The sequence below is a fragment of the Nomascus leucogenys genome, chromosome 6 (genome assembly GCF_006542625.1).
Source record: "Nomascus leucogenys isolate Asia chromosome 6, Asia_NLE_v1, whole genome shotgun sequence".
Taxonomy (NCBI): Eukaryota; Metazoa; Chordata; class Mammalia; order Primates; family Hylobatidae; genus Nomascus; species Nomascus leucogenys.
The window spans coordinates 97,372,401-97,385,893 of NC_044386.1; the positions used below are offsets into that span (position 1 = coordinate 97,372,401).

Consider the following 13,493-nt stretch of genomic DNA (forward strand, 5'->3'; position numbering starts at 1 on the left):
TTGTGAAGAACTCTGTGAGGAAATATAACTGTGATTGTTTAGACACTTTTCCTCATAATACTTTGACTTTCACAAACAGTAGATTGCACTGCGGCTTGTAAACATTTTAAGTTGCATAAACTTCACCTTGATTTTCATATGTAGTATAATACTGTCTACTAAAACTCCTTTTTGTTTCAACTAAGTACTGTCACATATGTTGGTTTATAATAATGGTTATTATTTTTAAAGTGTTTTCCATTCAAAGAAAAGAAGTAAATTCCTATGTCAGAGTAACCAATGTGGTTGAAGAATAGGTATTAGCCAGAGAGGTCTAGATGGTAAAAACCAATCTTCTAGCCTCAAAGAAGCTCCATGAACATAGAGGAAGGCCAAGTGTCACACAGCTTTCCTTCACTCGAATTCATTCTTGACTAGAGCCTGTATGCCTCTTCCAGGGACATTTAAGCTCTTAAAGGATTTCTTAGGATCTTTACTAAATACATTAAGAAGAATGCCAACCAGTGCTCTTTTGTGTACTGGGACATATATTCATGTGACTAAAACAGGTAACATGAACTCTGACTTTAAAATGTATTGTAGATATAAATGCTCTAAGCTAGAAAAGGTTTTCCACATCCACAGTCAATGATGGGAGCCTTTCATTCCTCAGAAATCATCCCTTTTTAGGTCATCAAGAAAGGGTACAACCGCTGCAGCTCGTGATGCAATATCTTCATGAGCCCAGAGCCCATACAAATCCTAAGGGAGCCACCATAGTACAGCGCTCATTCTTGGCACCAGAACACATGAAACACACTCTATCCTACGCACACCTGCCAGAGCAGGCCACTTTCCTCTTCCGTGAGATTTAAAAAGCTCCCCAAAATGTTATTACTCCCATCCCCAATACACAGAAAATAGGAGAAAGGCTGTTTCCAGTTCTCAGCCTTTAAACAACTCTAAAGGTCAGTACTCACAGTGGCATATTACAAAGTAATAAACAGTGCTCACTTGAGGGCAAACCACATATTCAGCTAATGAAGAGCTCACTGTGGTTAGGATTCAATCAAACATAACAGCAGAACATAAGCACATTTTATCTGAATTCTGTAATGAATATACATGCTGCACTAACATTAAAAAAGCATGGCAGCCTATTCCAAACCAGCAAGAATAGTTTTGTGCAGATAGTGGGTCTTTGTGTGTTTGAACTCCCACCACCTAAGGGCAAACTCGATATGTGTACTAATGACCTACAATTCTCAAAAAAGAAAAATGCTAAAGGATGCCAGAGTGAACATCAGGGAAAGACCAACTCTCCCTTAACTTTTTACAAATAAATTTAAACTGTAAATTAGAAACACAAAAAATATGAGTGGCTCTAACATTCAAACGGAGTAAAAGAATTGTGTGGGAGATTAACCCCATCACTTTTTGTTGTTGTTTTTAAATTTCTTGACCAGCTCTTAGATGATGATGATGTTTATCTCCCTGTTCTTGGCTGCTCGGTAAAAGAATGGCATGCAGGGTTTGCTGGGCAAGCCTGGGTGCTCCTGGGTGTCCTGCATTACAGGAAGCAGCTGCGTGATCTTCTGTGCAGTGGGGTTGTCATGGGGAGAACCCTCCCTGGCCGCTCCTGGTGCAGGCTCCATGCTGTTGTCCAGGCTCACCTCATCAAAATCTTCAGAGAGAGGGAGGCGGGGGTCTGAGCACAGTGCCAGCCTCCCCTGCTCCTGCCTGCCCACCCCACCTGAGGGCTCTACTCAGCACTCTGCTCATTGGCAGCCCCAAGTTCCTGGGGGGCTGGGGCCCCTGGAGCGGGCTCATCAACAGGGTTCTGGGCAGCGGTGAGGAATTTGTCATGCCCCTCGTTGTGGTCGCCTACAAGTGGCAACATCAGCTCCTACAGCTCCAGTAGATTCGCCTGAACGGAGGGGTGCTCAGCTGCCACTCCGGAGCCGGCACCAGCGCCCATGCCAACCCCCACCCCCACAAAGATGTTGCACACCCTACCTTCATTTCCTCCTCATTCTGGGCCAGAATGATGGCATCCTCCATCTCCTGGTGCGCGTGTTTGGCACTGCCCCCTGGCTCTCATGTATGGTGATGTACTCTCCTGAGAGAGGACACAGCTCAGACACTGGGGCCCCTCCAATGGCCCTGCGGCTCCCCCTGCCATGCCCTGGCCTCCCGCTCACTCATGCCATCTGTCGCTCCAGAGGGCTGGATGACTCCAAGCTCTAGTTTCTCCACCTGCTCCTTCCCATCCGCCTTCTCCTTCGGGGGGTCCATAAAGCTGCTCTGGAGCCGAAATAATGGGGTCACATCTCGGGAGTGACCTGTCCTGCCCCACCCCCACTTTTCTAAGCCCATGCCAGGACTCACTCACCTTCACCTTCTCCATGGCCTCCTTCAGGACCCAGTAGCTCTCCCCACACACAAACTCACCCCCAGTCCCTGGGGCCGGGGCCTCTGCCTCTGGCTCCTTCCAGGCCGAGGCCACCAGATGAGCCAGGTGCAGGCAGCACAGCCTTCGCACCTTCCGCTGCCCACATAGCCGTGCCTGCTCCTCCTGGGAACTGGCTCCAGCGGAGTTGAAAAATGCCACTTGAAGGCAAGGGGTGAGTATTCTTGTAGGGGCATACACAGAACAAATGGGGCAGGGAGGTGAAGCACAGCCCCTTCCCTTGGGGCCTCAGAGAGGGCACCTGTTGGTTACAGGTGAAATGGCGTCTGACCACTGGCTCCCAGAAGGGGTGAGGGGCCAGAGCAATTAGAAGGCGGGAAAACCAAGAGCATAAGGGGGTCTGGGAGGGACCACAGAGGAAGGCGGCAAAGTAGGAGCAGGGAAAGTCAGGCTCACCGTGGTCTCCCGGCTCTCCAGGTCCTCTGGGATGTTTGGCGTGGGCCGAGGCGCCTCCTCCTCCTCACCGTCCAGGTCTTCTCTATCTCCTGTGGGGAGGTGGCCAGAGGGGTCCTCAGACAACTCAGGTGGTACTGTGAGCCCACCACTGTCCCCACCCTTACTGTGTAACCCTGAGCCAGACCCTCCCCAAAGGGGAATGAGCTGCTGTTCTTTATTTTTCATTTTAAGAAACCAAGATCTTGCTACATTGCCCAGGCACAGTCCCACTACTTGTCAGTGCGGGAGTCCTGACCTGTTCCCTTTGTGATCTGGGCCAGTTCATTCATCCTTAGGCAACCTGGTGGCCCCCTGCTCCCAGGAGGTCACCATGTTGATGCTGAACTTAGTGCAGACACCCAGTTGGCATAATGACCAGCTGTTCTAAAGGTCTCTTCCAACTCCTCAATCCTATGCTGCTAACAGTGCCCCCTTCCTCCTGGGGCTCTCTCCTCTTCATCTGAGTGGTCTCCTGTACCTTCTCCAGGGAGAGCCATGAGGCTCAACTGGGTCTCCAGCTGCTGGTTCCGCTGGCTGGCAGCTTCTAGGCGCTCCTAAGGGGGCAGGAAACAGAATGAGAAGGCACGGAGGTTGCCACGTCATCCCCCTCGGGGGCCCGTCCTCAGCAACTCCCTCCCCTGGGTCCCCTGCAACTTTTGGCGGGCCATCTCAGCCACCGCTTTGCCCCAAGCTTCCTGCTGCTGCAGCTGGTCCATGAGCTGGGTGTGCAGCAGTAACTGCCTGTGCAGCGCCTCCTTCTCAGAGGTCAGCTGCTGATAGGTGGCCACCTACTGCTGCAGGTGACCCAGGTACTGGTCTCACTGCTGCTGCAGACTCTGAGACTCTTGGCTCTTCAGCTCCACCTGCAGGAAGGCCCTGGGCATGAGGGCACATGGTGGCTGGCTTCCAGATTCTGGGCCCATTAATAGGGTAGCCAGGGCACTGTGGGGCTCTGTCACCTGCTCCAGGCCTAAGAGACTTCCTCCCTTGCCTAGAACCCCATGCCTCCTTCCCCAGCCTCAAATCTCACATCCTTCTTCCCACCATTTGAACTGTAGGCCACAGACTGGTGGAAAAGCAGAGGGAGCCAACCACCATCTGCTAAGTGTGCTACATGCCTAATGCTTTCCATGTATTCTCTCATTCAATCCTCAGCGCCTCTGCAAGGAAAATGCTAACTTCCTTTTGAAGTTACAGAAACAGAGACTAAGAGTTGAACAGTAGTTGAATGGTGACCAGTGGAACCGAGGCTGGAATCCAGTTTGAATCTAAGGAGGCTTTTTTGTTTTGTTTTGTTTTGAGACAGTGTCACTCTGTGGCCCAGGCTGGAGTGCAGTGGTGCAATCTCAGCTCACTGCAACCTCCACCTCCGGGCTGAAGCGATTCTCATGCTGCAGCCTCCTGAGTAGCTGGGATTACAGGCATGCGCCACCATGCCTGGCTAATTTTTTTGTTGTTTTAATTTTAGTAGAGATGAGGTTTCGCCATGTTGGCTAGGCTGGTCTCAAACCCTTGACCTCAAGTGATTCTCCTGCCTCAGCCTCCCAAAGTGCTGGGATTACAGGCACGAGCCACCGTGCCCGGCATAAGGAGCCTCTTATACCACCGTCTCTTCCCCTATGATTGGGGGGCTCCATGCCTCTAGCTGGGATGATGATGTCCAGATCTGGGAGGAGCCCAGGGCTACCCACCTCTAAAAGTCACAGGGCAGGAAGCAAGAAACATTCATAGGGCTGCCCTGGAGGGTGCTGGGGTCACCTGCCCCCCAGCTGGAGCTGCCTTTGGCCTGGCACCTCCCCTCCCAAGGCTGGTGCCCGCCTCCCAGCCCTTCTTGGATGGGGCAGAGGTTACCATCTTCTTCACCTCGCCTGGCTTCTCCTGCAACTCCTTTGCTTCCTGCTCAAATTGCAGTGCGCTCTTCTCGTTGTTCTGCACAGAGAGAAGCAATCAGTGGCCATCCGCTGCAGCTGGGGACCCCTGAACTTGGTGTCTGCCTCCCATGTCACCGGGAAGGGTGGAGGCAGGTTAGAAAAATCATCCCCTCTCCCCCACAGCCATCAGAGGAGGGCCTGATGAGCTCTGGCTCACAGGTGCCTTTAGAAGTACCATTTCACGTGAGGGCTACGCTGTCCCATTTTACAGGTGGGGAAACAAAGGCCTGGAGGGAGAGGGATGAGGGGAGGCTCCCCAGGTGGGGCAACCCACCAGATCCTCGAAGCCGCGCTGTGGCTCGGCCAGCTGCTTGTCGAGCCTGTGGTTCTGGGAGTGCGTGAGCCTCTCTTCCTGCTTTCGCAGCGTCCCCTCCTTTCGCAGCCTCCCCTCCTTCTTTCGCAGCCTCCCTCCTCCTTTCGCAGCCTCTCCTCCTCCTTTGCAGCCTCCCTCCTCCTTTCGCAGCCTCCCCTCCTCCTTTCGCAGCGTCCCCTCCTCCTTTTGCAGCCTCCCCTCCTCCTTTCGCAGCCTCCCCTCCTCCTTTCGCAGCCTCCCCTCCTGCTTTCGCAGCCTCTCCTCCTCCTTTCGCAGCCTCCCCTCCTCCTTTTGCAGCCACCCCTCCTGCTTTCGCAGCCTCTGCTCCTGCTTTTGCAGCCTGTCACCCTTCTCCTGTAGCATCTCCTGCTGCTCCTGAAGCTTCTTGTTTGTCTCACACAGTCTCTCCCGCTCCCACAGCATCCGCTCCTCCTGCTCTCGGAGCCTCTGCTTTTGTTCCTTGCTCTGGAGACTCAAGGCCTGGTTGTTTTCCACCTGGGATTGGAGCTTTCCCTCCAGTACCTCCACTTCCTTCCTCAGCTGTTTGGCCTCATCTTGTAGCTGCTCCAACTCAGAGGTCCCTGCTGGGGGTGCCGGGGACTGGGGCTCAGCTGAGAAATGAAGCAGACAATAAGGGCCTCTGGATTCCCCACCCCCCCACCCCCTCCAAAAAAAACCCTCCTCTTGATGCACAGCTCCTCTCAGGCTTCCCAAACTTGGCCACACTGCTAATGATTCCTTGCACCCGATGGTAGCCAATTTCCAAGCCACTTTCACATAGAGAGCACTGTGGGTGGCTGACAACGGACACCCCTCCCTCTTTGCTGATGGGGACCTGAGGCTATGGAGATGACAAAACTTGCTGTCTTCTGGCACAGACCTCTTTCCCTCTGCCTCAAAGCCCTTACATCCACCCACCTCCCTGGGGCATTCTAAGCCACCCCCACAGACCTCTGATGCCACTCCTGCTCCCAGGTCACACCAGCCCCATCTTACCCATCTGGTTTTGGAGTTGGGACAAGCTCCTCTCCAGCTCCTCTATTCGATGTATGTCACGTTTCTTCTCCTCCTTCAATGTAAGAGTCTGCCCAAAGCACAGGGGAAAGGGCCCTGGAGAGAGGGGCTGGTGGCTGGACAGGCTACCATCTCCATCTCTGCCCCCATCTCCACAAAGCCCAGACCCATGACCACCTCTGGCTGTACTATTCCCATTTTACAGATGCCCAGAAAGATCCAGTGACCTATCTGAGATGGGGGGCTGAAGGGTCAGGTCTCACCTCCACTGACATTTTCCTCATCCTCTCCTGCCACCGGGCCCTCTCTGCTTTTATATGATAAGAATACTCGTTTCTCTCTAATTCCACTTGTTTAAGAGACTCTGTCATCTGCAAGAAATGGGCACAGAAGTTAGGAAGGGCTGTCACTGGTCCTCACCTGCTCCAGGCCACCTGGGGTCATCTTCCTTCCACATCCCTCCCTCTGCAAAGCCTCACCTGTGTCATGTGGGCGTTCAGCAGCGCCCCCTCCTTTAGGGTCTGCTTTAACCGCCGCTGGAGGGCCGCTTCACTGTACCTCGAGGACTGGATGGTGAAGAGTGAGAAGTTTCGATCTGGAGAGCCCAGGCAGTGCCCCTTAAAAGGGCTAGGGCTAGGCTCAATATACAACTCGGTTAGTAAAGATCAAGGCATTTCCAAGCCCGTGGCCTGCTTATTAAAAGAACTCAGTAAAGTTGGAAGGGACAGGGAAAGAGATCGAATTTACAGCTGGCTAACAGAGGCCCAGAGAGATCAGATAATATTGCTATTGTTATTGCTGTTATTACTACCACTGTTTGAACTGTTATGGAGTGCTTCACCAGGTTCCATGCTAGCAATCCCATTTAATCCTCACAACCACCATATAAGACAGTAACTAGGATTACCTCTATTGTGTACATGAAAAACATGGAGTGTTCGAGGTGAAGGGCTTGCCTAAGATCACTTAGACAGAGCTGGGATTTGAACACCCAAGTCTATCTGCTTCTCTAAGCCCATTTTTCTTGCTGGGGGTGGGGGCACAGATAGGAAGGGGAAAATTAATCTTTGTTCACTTTTTGAAAAGATGATACATTCGCATAGTCTAAAACTCAGAAGGTACAGAAGGGAAGTGTCTCCCAGGCACCCTGTTACTCTCTCCTGAGTTTTTTTATGAATGGTTGCAGACATGTTTTATGTATCTCATCATAGCATGTACACACACACACACACACACACACACACATTTCCTCTCTCTACAGAAATGGTAACATACTAAAGGTACTCTTCTGTACCTTCGCAGTACAAGTACCAAATACCCCACCTAGGACTTGGCCAAGGCCACAGCCAGGTAAGGGCAGGGCAGGCACTTGGCCTCTGAGCTCTGCATCCAGCGCTCACTCCCCACAGTGCCCCCCAACTCACCCACAGCAGCTGACTCAGCCCCAGGCTGCCTCTAACAACCATACACAAAAGTAGTGAGAAATGACCATGCTGCCTTCTGGGCAGGACACTCCATCCTGCAGAAGGGACCTTTAGGCTCACTCCTCCATCTGGGAAGCCAGGCTGCCAGGGGATGGGGCAGCTGGTTGGACTCACCCTGTCCTCTTCCCGCTGCTGTGTAGACACAGCACAGAGAGCCCGCTCCAATTCTTGAATACGCTGTAAGGAGTATTGCAGGCGGCCAGCCAGATCCTTGGACTCTTCTGTAATGAGAGAGGTTGAGATGGGGCCCAAAGGACTCCCCCTAAAGACCTGTCAAAGTGCCAGGTTGAAGGATGATGGGATGCCCAGATTCCCACCTTCGAAGTGTCGGGCAGCACGTTTAGTATGGTAAAGGGCGGTCTTCAAGTCTTCCTTTTCCAACGTGAGGATGTCGATTGCCTGGAATTGAATGTTTGGGAGAAAAGCCAAGCAAGTGCTGAAAGAGAAGGAAAGAAACATTCTCGAGAGGACAGGAGAAAGCTCCCCACCCGCCACTCACCTCTAACTGCTCCGTTTGTGCTTCGTGTATTTCCTTGTTTGCTTTCTTTGCCTATAGGAAGACAGAGCTCTTACCACACGGAGGCAGAGATGGCACAGCAAGAGACACACCCCCGGAATGCCACCAATGCCCCAGGACAGGCCCACCCATGGGACCAGGCTATCAGGGATCCTGTGGGGATGGGGTGGAATCTGAGTGGTCAGCCTTCTTCCCCAGGCTGGGAGTGGGCGAGACGAGATTTGGCGCCTCTACATCTGAGTGCCCCCCAAACCCAGCAGTCATGTTGTGAGCAAAGAAATCACGTTACTTCTTCCAGCTGATGTTTCAGTTTTTTCTTCTTCTGTTTCTGTGGGGAGAGTCAAATTCAGGTGACTCAGGGTGGCCCCCTCAACTCTATTCCCCAGACCAGGAAGCGGTAGGCAGGGGTCAGGAATGGATTTTAAAGGCAATGTTCTCAGACCCAATGGCAAGAACTGGTCAACTCTCCTCAAGCTCCCAAAGACAGAGGATTTGTGTCTTTGTTGGCTTTTGCCCACGGCCACAGAACTCAAAGTCTGAATCTGGATTCTCTCGAAAGGACGGTAACATAAACCTCTAGAGACGGAGACTCAGAAAGACCCACCCTTCTGCCAGCTTGTGATTTAGAAAGGTGCCTTCATTCCACAAACAGTTACTGAGCACATACAGGACAATTATGGTTCTTCACAGCAGATATAGGATGGAAAAGGACAGACAGGAGCCCTTGGCCCTCAGGTTTCCATTCTAGAGGCCTTTAAATCTCGGACTTTCAGAGCTAACAGAGACCTTTGATGCTCTACCTCCTCCAGAAACACGAGCCCAAGGAGGAGAGGTGGCTTGTCCAGACTCAAAGAGGAAATTAGGGACGGAGTCAGGGCAGAAATATGGGGCCCCTGGCAACCAGTCAGGCTAGTGCTTCCCTGAGAGGTGACAACCCCAGGGCATGTGTGGCAATGATTGGAGTGGGGTGTCTGGAGAAGAGAGAGTTGGCAAAGAGGGCAGCGACAGAAGAGCCATGCTGCATGCTCCTTGCTCTGGGGTCCCTCCAGGTGAGGCCTGGGTGCTCCAGCTCCCCATGTGTCCTTGGCATCAGGGGGCCCAACTCCTTTCTTCAGGGCCCCAAGGGGAACTAAAGCCCAGGATTGGCAGCGTGGAATCACGGGACCCCACTGGACTCTTACCAATGATTCTATGTTTTCATTTAGTTCATTGATTGTTGTGTAGCTTGACTGTAGGGCTACTTCCAGTTCTTGGTACCAGCTCTGAGGCACATGCAGAGAGGAGGAGTTGGAGAAGGATTGTGGGGAGAGGTAAAGAGAACCATCATTAGGGCTGGGGTGTGTGTGGGCTGTCAGGCTGTCTCAGCTGGCAGAGCCCCTGCTGTGAGAGGAGGTTGGAGGGCTGGCCTGCAGGGTCACTGCACCTTGGCCCAAGGCCTCTTACCTCCAGATCCTTCAGGGTAACAGATGATGTGGGAATTATAAAAATGAGAAACTCAAAAAAATTACATAGGAAACAGTTATGGATATAGAGAAAGTATAAAAACAGCAGGGGTCAGGGCATGGTGGCTCATGCTTGTAATCCCAGCACTTTAGGAGGGTGAGGCGGGTGGATCACTTGAGGTCAGGAGTTCAACACCAGCCTGGCCGACGTGGTGAAACCCCGTCTCTTCTAAAAACACAAAGATTAGCTGGGCGTGGCGGCAGTGCCTGTAATCCCAGCTACTCAGGAGGCTAAGGCAAGAGAATCACTTGAACCTGGGAGGCAGAGGTTGTAGTGAGCTGAGATCACACCACTGCACTCCAGTCTGGGTGACAGAGTGAGAGTCTGTCTCAAAAAAAAAAAAAAAAAAAAAAAAGCCCCAAACCCACATGCCTGCTCTGTATGTTATTCCCAAATTACTTTTAAAATTTAAGGTCTCAAAGTTTCCAAGATGATAAAAGATATAGGGAAGGAAAAACCCCAATCAATCAAGCAGGTGAAGAGGCAGACATAAACAGGCTGAAGGTTAATGGCAGCAACATAAAACAAGGCAGAGGCCAAGTATCCCCCAAATCAGAGAAGCCTCAGGGGCTTACACAGCTGGAGACAGCAAGCCAGAGAGGAGTCTTGGCACTGCCTCACCTTCCACTTGTCCAATGGGGGAGCGCTACCCCATTGGAATGTTTAAGGTTGGACACCACCACCTTCAGAATGTCCTGAATCTACAGGAGGTGACAAGGGAAAAACAAGCGCAGGGAGAGAAAGACAGAAGTGGCTTAGAGAGAAGAAAGAAAATCAGGGCAGGGGGAAGATGTGGGTTCAGGAAAACAAAACGCTGAAGAAGAGCTGAGGAGATTAAAACCATGGCCTGTGCCATTCTTCCAAATGGCCACCTGCTGCCTTGCCAGGGGCAGGAACAAATAGATGGAAAATTCCCCTGAGCGATGCAGTCACAGAGTGGCATCACCTGACCAATGCAGCTCTTAATATGTTCACTGGACCCCTCTCCTCAGGCCCAGGACATGGGTGATGAATCTGGTAGAGCTCCAGACCTCCACCTCCATTAAAAAAAAACAGACTCCTGAGTAAGGGTTCACTTGAACTAAGGGGGCTCCAGCTAAGAAACAAGTTTGAAAGACACTGATCTTATCCAGTATCATCTTATAGAGGAGGAAACTGAGGCCCAACGGAAGAAGTGATTTTTCTGTGGTCACCCAGCAAGCTGGTGGCAAGTTAGACCTTCTCTTGCTCCTAGTGCCTGGGGCTCTCCTCAACACACCCTGGGCCCCCTTCAGTGACTCCTATAGGTACAGCCTGATGGCAAGTGGCTGTACTCATTGGCCCAGCTTCCCCTTGAGACTGGGAATCAGGAAAATCAAACAGCAACGACCATTTCCTGAGTATCCTGGGTGTTTACAGCCGGCCATGTACTAGGGATTAACATAAAAACAACAACAATAAGGAATCTCATTTAAACTTCACAAATGGAAGTCAAACAATACTCCCCCGATTTTACAGATGTGAAAAGAGAGGCCCAAAGAGCTCAAGAAGTTTGCCGTAAATCAGATCCCTAGAAGAGGGAGAGGCAGGATTCAAACCCAGAATTCTTAATCAGTACCCAGCAATCCTAACAATTACCCTCCACTGCCCCTTGGGCCCCCTGTCCCCAGGAGCCAGGCCAGCCAAGACTCACATCCCCAGGTGAGTGCCAACCAAAACAAGTGGTTGTCTCAGGGCTACTGCCAGGTTTTTTCTTTTTCATCTTTGCTCGTGCCGGAACACCAGGGCTGTTCCTCTGCTGATATTCTTTTAGCTGTGGGAAAGAAGAGCAGTAATACTCATGAGAACTTCCAGCCTCTACAGCCACATCCTCCTTTATAGTTTTTGCAAAATACTCTTATACACCATCTGATTTAATGCCACCAACAACTGTACAAGGTGTTGTCACGATCACTTAGTGACTGAGAGGGATGGATATTATGGCTAAAAAAAAAGGGCGGGGGCAATAATGGAACTTAAACTCAGTCTTCTGACTCCAAGTTCTGGGGTTTTGCCACGAATCAGTAGCTGCCAGGGACCAAAACCAGAGGCAGAGGTAGAAAAGTAAACATTAAGTAGACAGGAACTGCACTCTGTGTGGGTTACAGTCATACATCCTCACATGTCTGTTAGTGTGAAGTGCACCAGTACCTCTCAAACTTTTATATCAATGTGTCCTCATGGCAGAAGGCAGCTTTTTTGTTAAATCTGGGAATTTATCAGAAAGAGGACAACTCAAGTCTCATTTCAGAGAGAAGTCTGGTATACTCTTAGAAACCTATGTGACTGTCATCCCTAAGTACATTAATGTTTTTTCTCAAGAGAATCAAGGGAAATGGATGCTTCAGAAAGATCTCCCACATTTATCCTCTGGCACCCAATGTACCCCAAGTTGAGATGATATGAGGAAGATTCAAGCTGTCAAGTTCAATTTCCCAAGATCTATTCCACAGAAGATGAGTAAATCTCACTCCAGCGACCACTGACTGAAGGACAGTCTGGCCCAGAACCATGAAGAATTAGAATATGAGGTGGAGAACTCAGAAAAGAATGTTAAAGTCTCTCTGGAGAGTAGAAGCCTGGGAGAAAACCAAACCAAACCAAACCAGACCAAACCAAACTTGTTCTCCCATCGCCACCCAGAGATACTGTCAATGTTTTGAGCTCACGGGAGAAGTGTAGGCTTTTCACATTGTCCATGTCTATGTGAAGGGAGTAAGGCAGCCTGAAACCTCTTGCCCCAAGGTCCCATAGTCCCCATTCCCCTTCCAGCTGGAAATTTGTGCTGTGACCAGAGGAACCAGAAATGGCGTGAGAATGCTTAGGGGACTGGGTTGTAAGATCAAAGGCCGGTCTTGAAGCAGTAATGAGGGTTCCTGGGGGACTGTGACATCACTACATTCCACTCCTCCTGGGGGAGGGGGGGAAGAATATCAGTGTGATGGCTGAGTCACCGATTCACAATGGCAGGGGCGGATGTAGGGCTGGGACCCAGGTCCATGGAGACACCAGCCCAAAGAGCCCAGGGATGTCGGGCTTGGGTCAGCAGGAGGGGAGAGCGGAGTCTGCAGCAGGAAGCCCCAGGAGTCACCAGCCCAAAGTCACCCAGGGATGACTGGCGAGGGTGGGGCCTGGGGCTGGGGGACCCAGGTCCTTGGAGAGCCCAAAGAACTCAGGGAGGTCGGGCTTGGGGTGGCAGGACGTGAAGGCTGAGTATGGAGCAGGGAGCCCCAGAAGTCACTTGCCCAAAGTCACCCTGGGGTGATTGGTGAGGGCAGGGCCTGGGCTGCTTGCTGAAGGGGCGGGGCTGACTGACAAGACTTTGGTTGGGGGGAGCATAGAGGCGCCAGGGTGGGGGTACCCAGCCCCGTGTGCCTCAGGAGTGGTATGGACTCTGGCAGTGGTCTTGCCATCAAAGGGAATCTGTGGCTGGGTTGGGGGGAGCCATGATCTGATGCGTTTTACCTCTTTCTTGGCTGCGGCCAGTTTACTCTGTTGAGTTTCTTCTAACATCATGGGGTGGGGAGGGTGGCAGGGTTGGGGCCACATCAGCGAACACGTCCAGTCACCTACCAGGTAGCTGTGCGACTGAGCCAGAGGAGGCGTAACCAGGGCACCACTAGAATGCAGAATGGGGCGGGGCCTTAATGCTCCAAGCCCATTGGTCAATGAGAAAGATGAAAGGGAAAAGAGGCGTGGCCAGGCAGCAGTGTGTCCAGAGGAACCTGTGGCATCACAAGGAAAGCTGCCCAGGCAACTGCTGTCCCCATCCACTTGAGGAGAGGGGCGGGGCCTGCCTACTCCAGGAGAGGGGAGGGGCCGGCTTTTG

At 51.7% G+C, this 13,493-nt stretch overlaps 1 pseudogene; it reads right to left on the reverse strand.

Annotated features, from left to right (window-relative positions):
* Positions 1-1,448: 1,448 nt before the first annotated feature.
* LOC100596917 lies at positions 1,449-13,213 on the reverse strand (annotated as a pseudogene).
* Between the last annotated feature and the right edge of the window lie 280 nt (positions 13,214-13,493).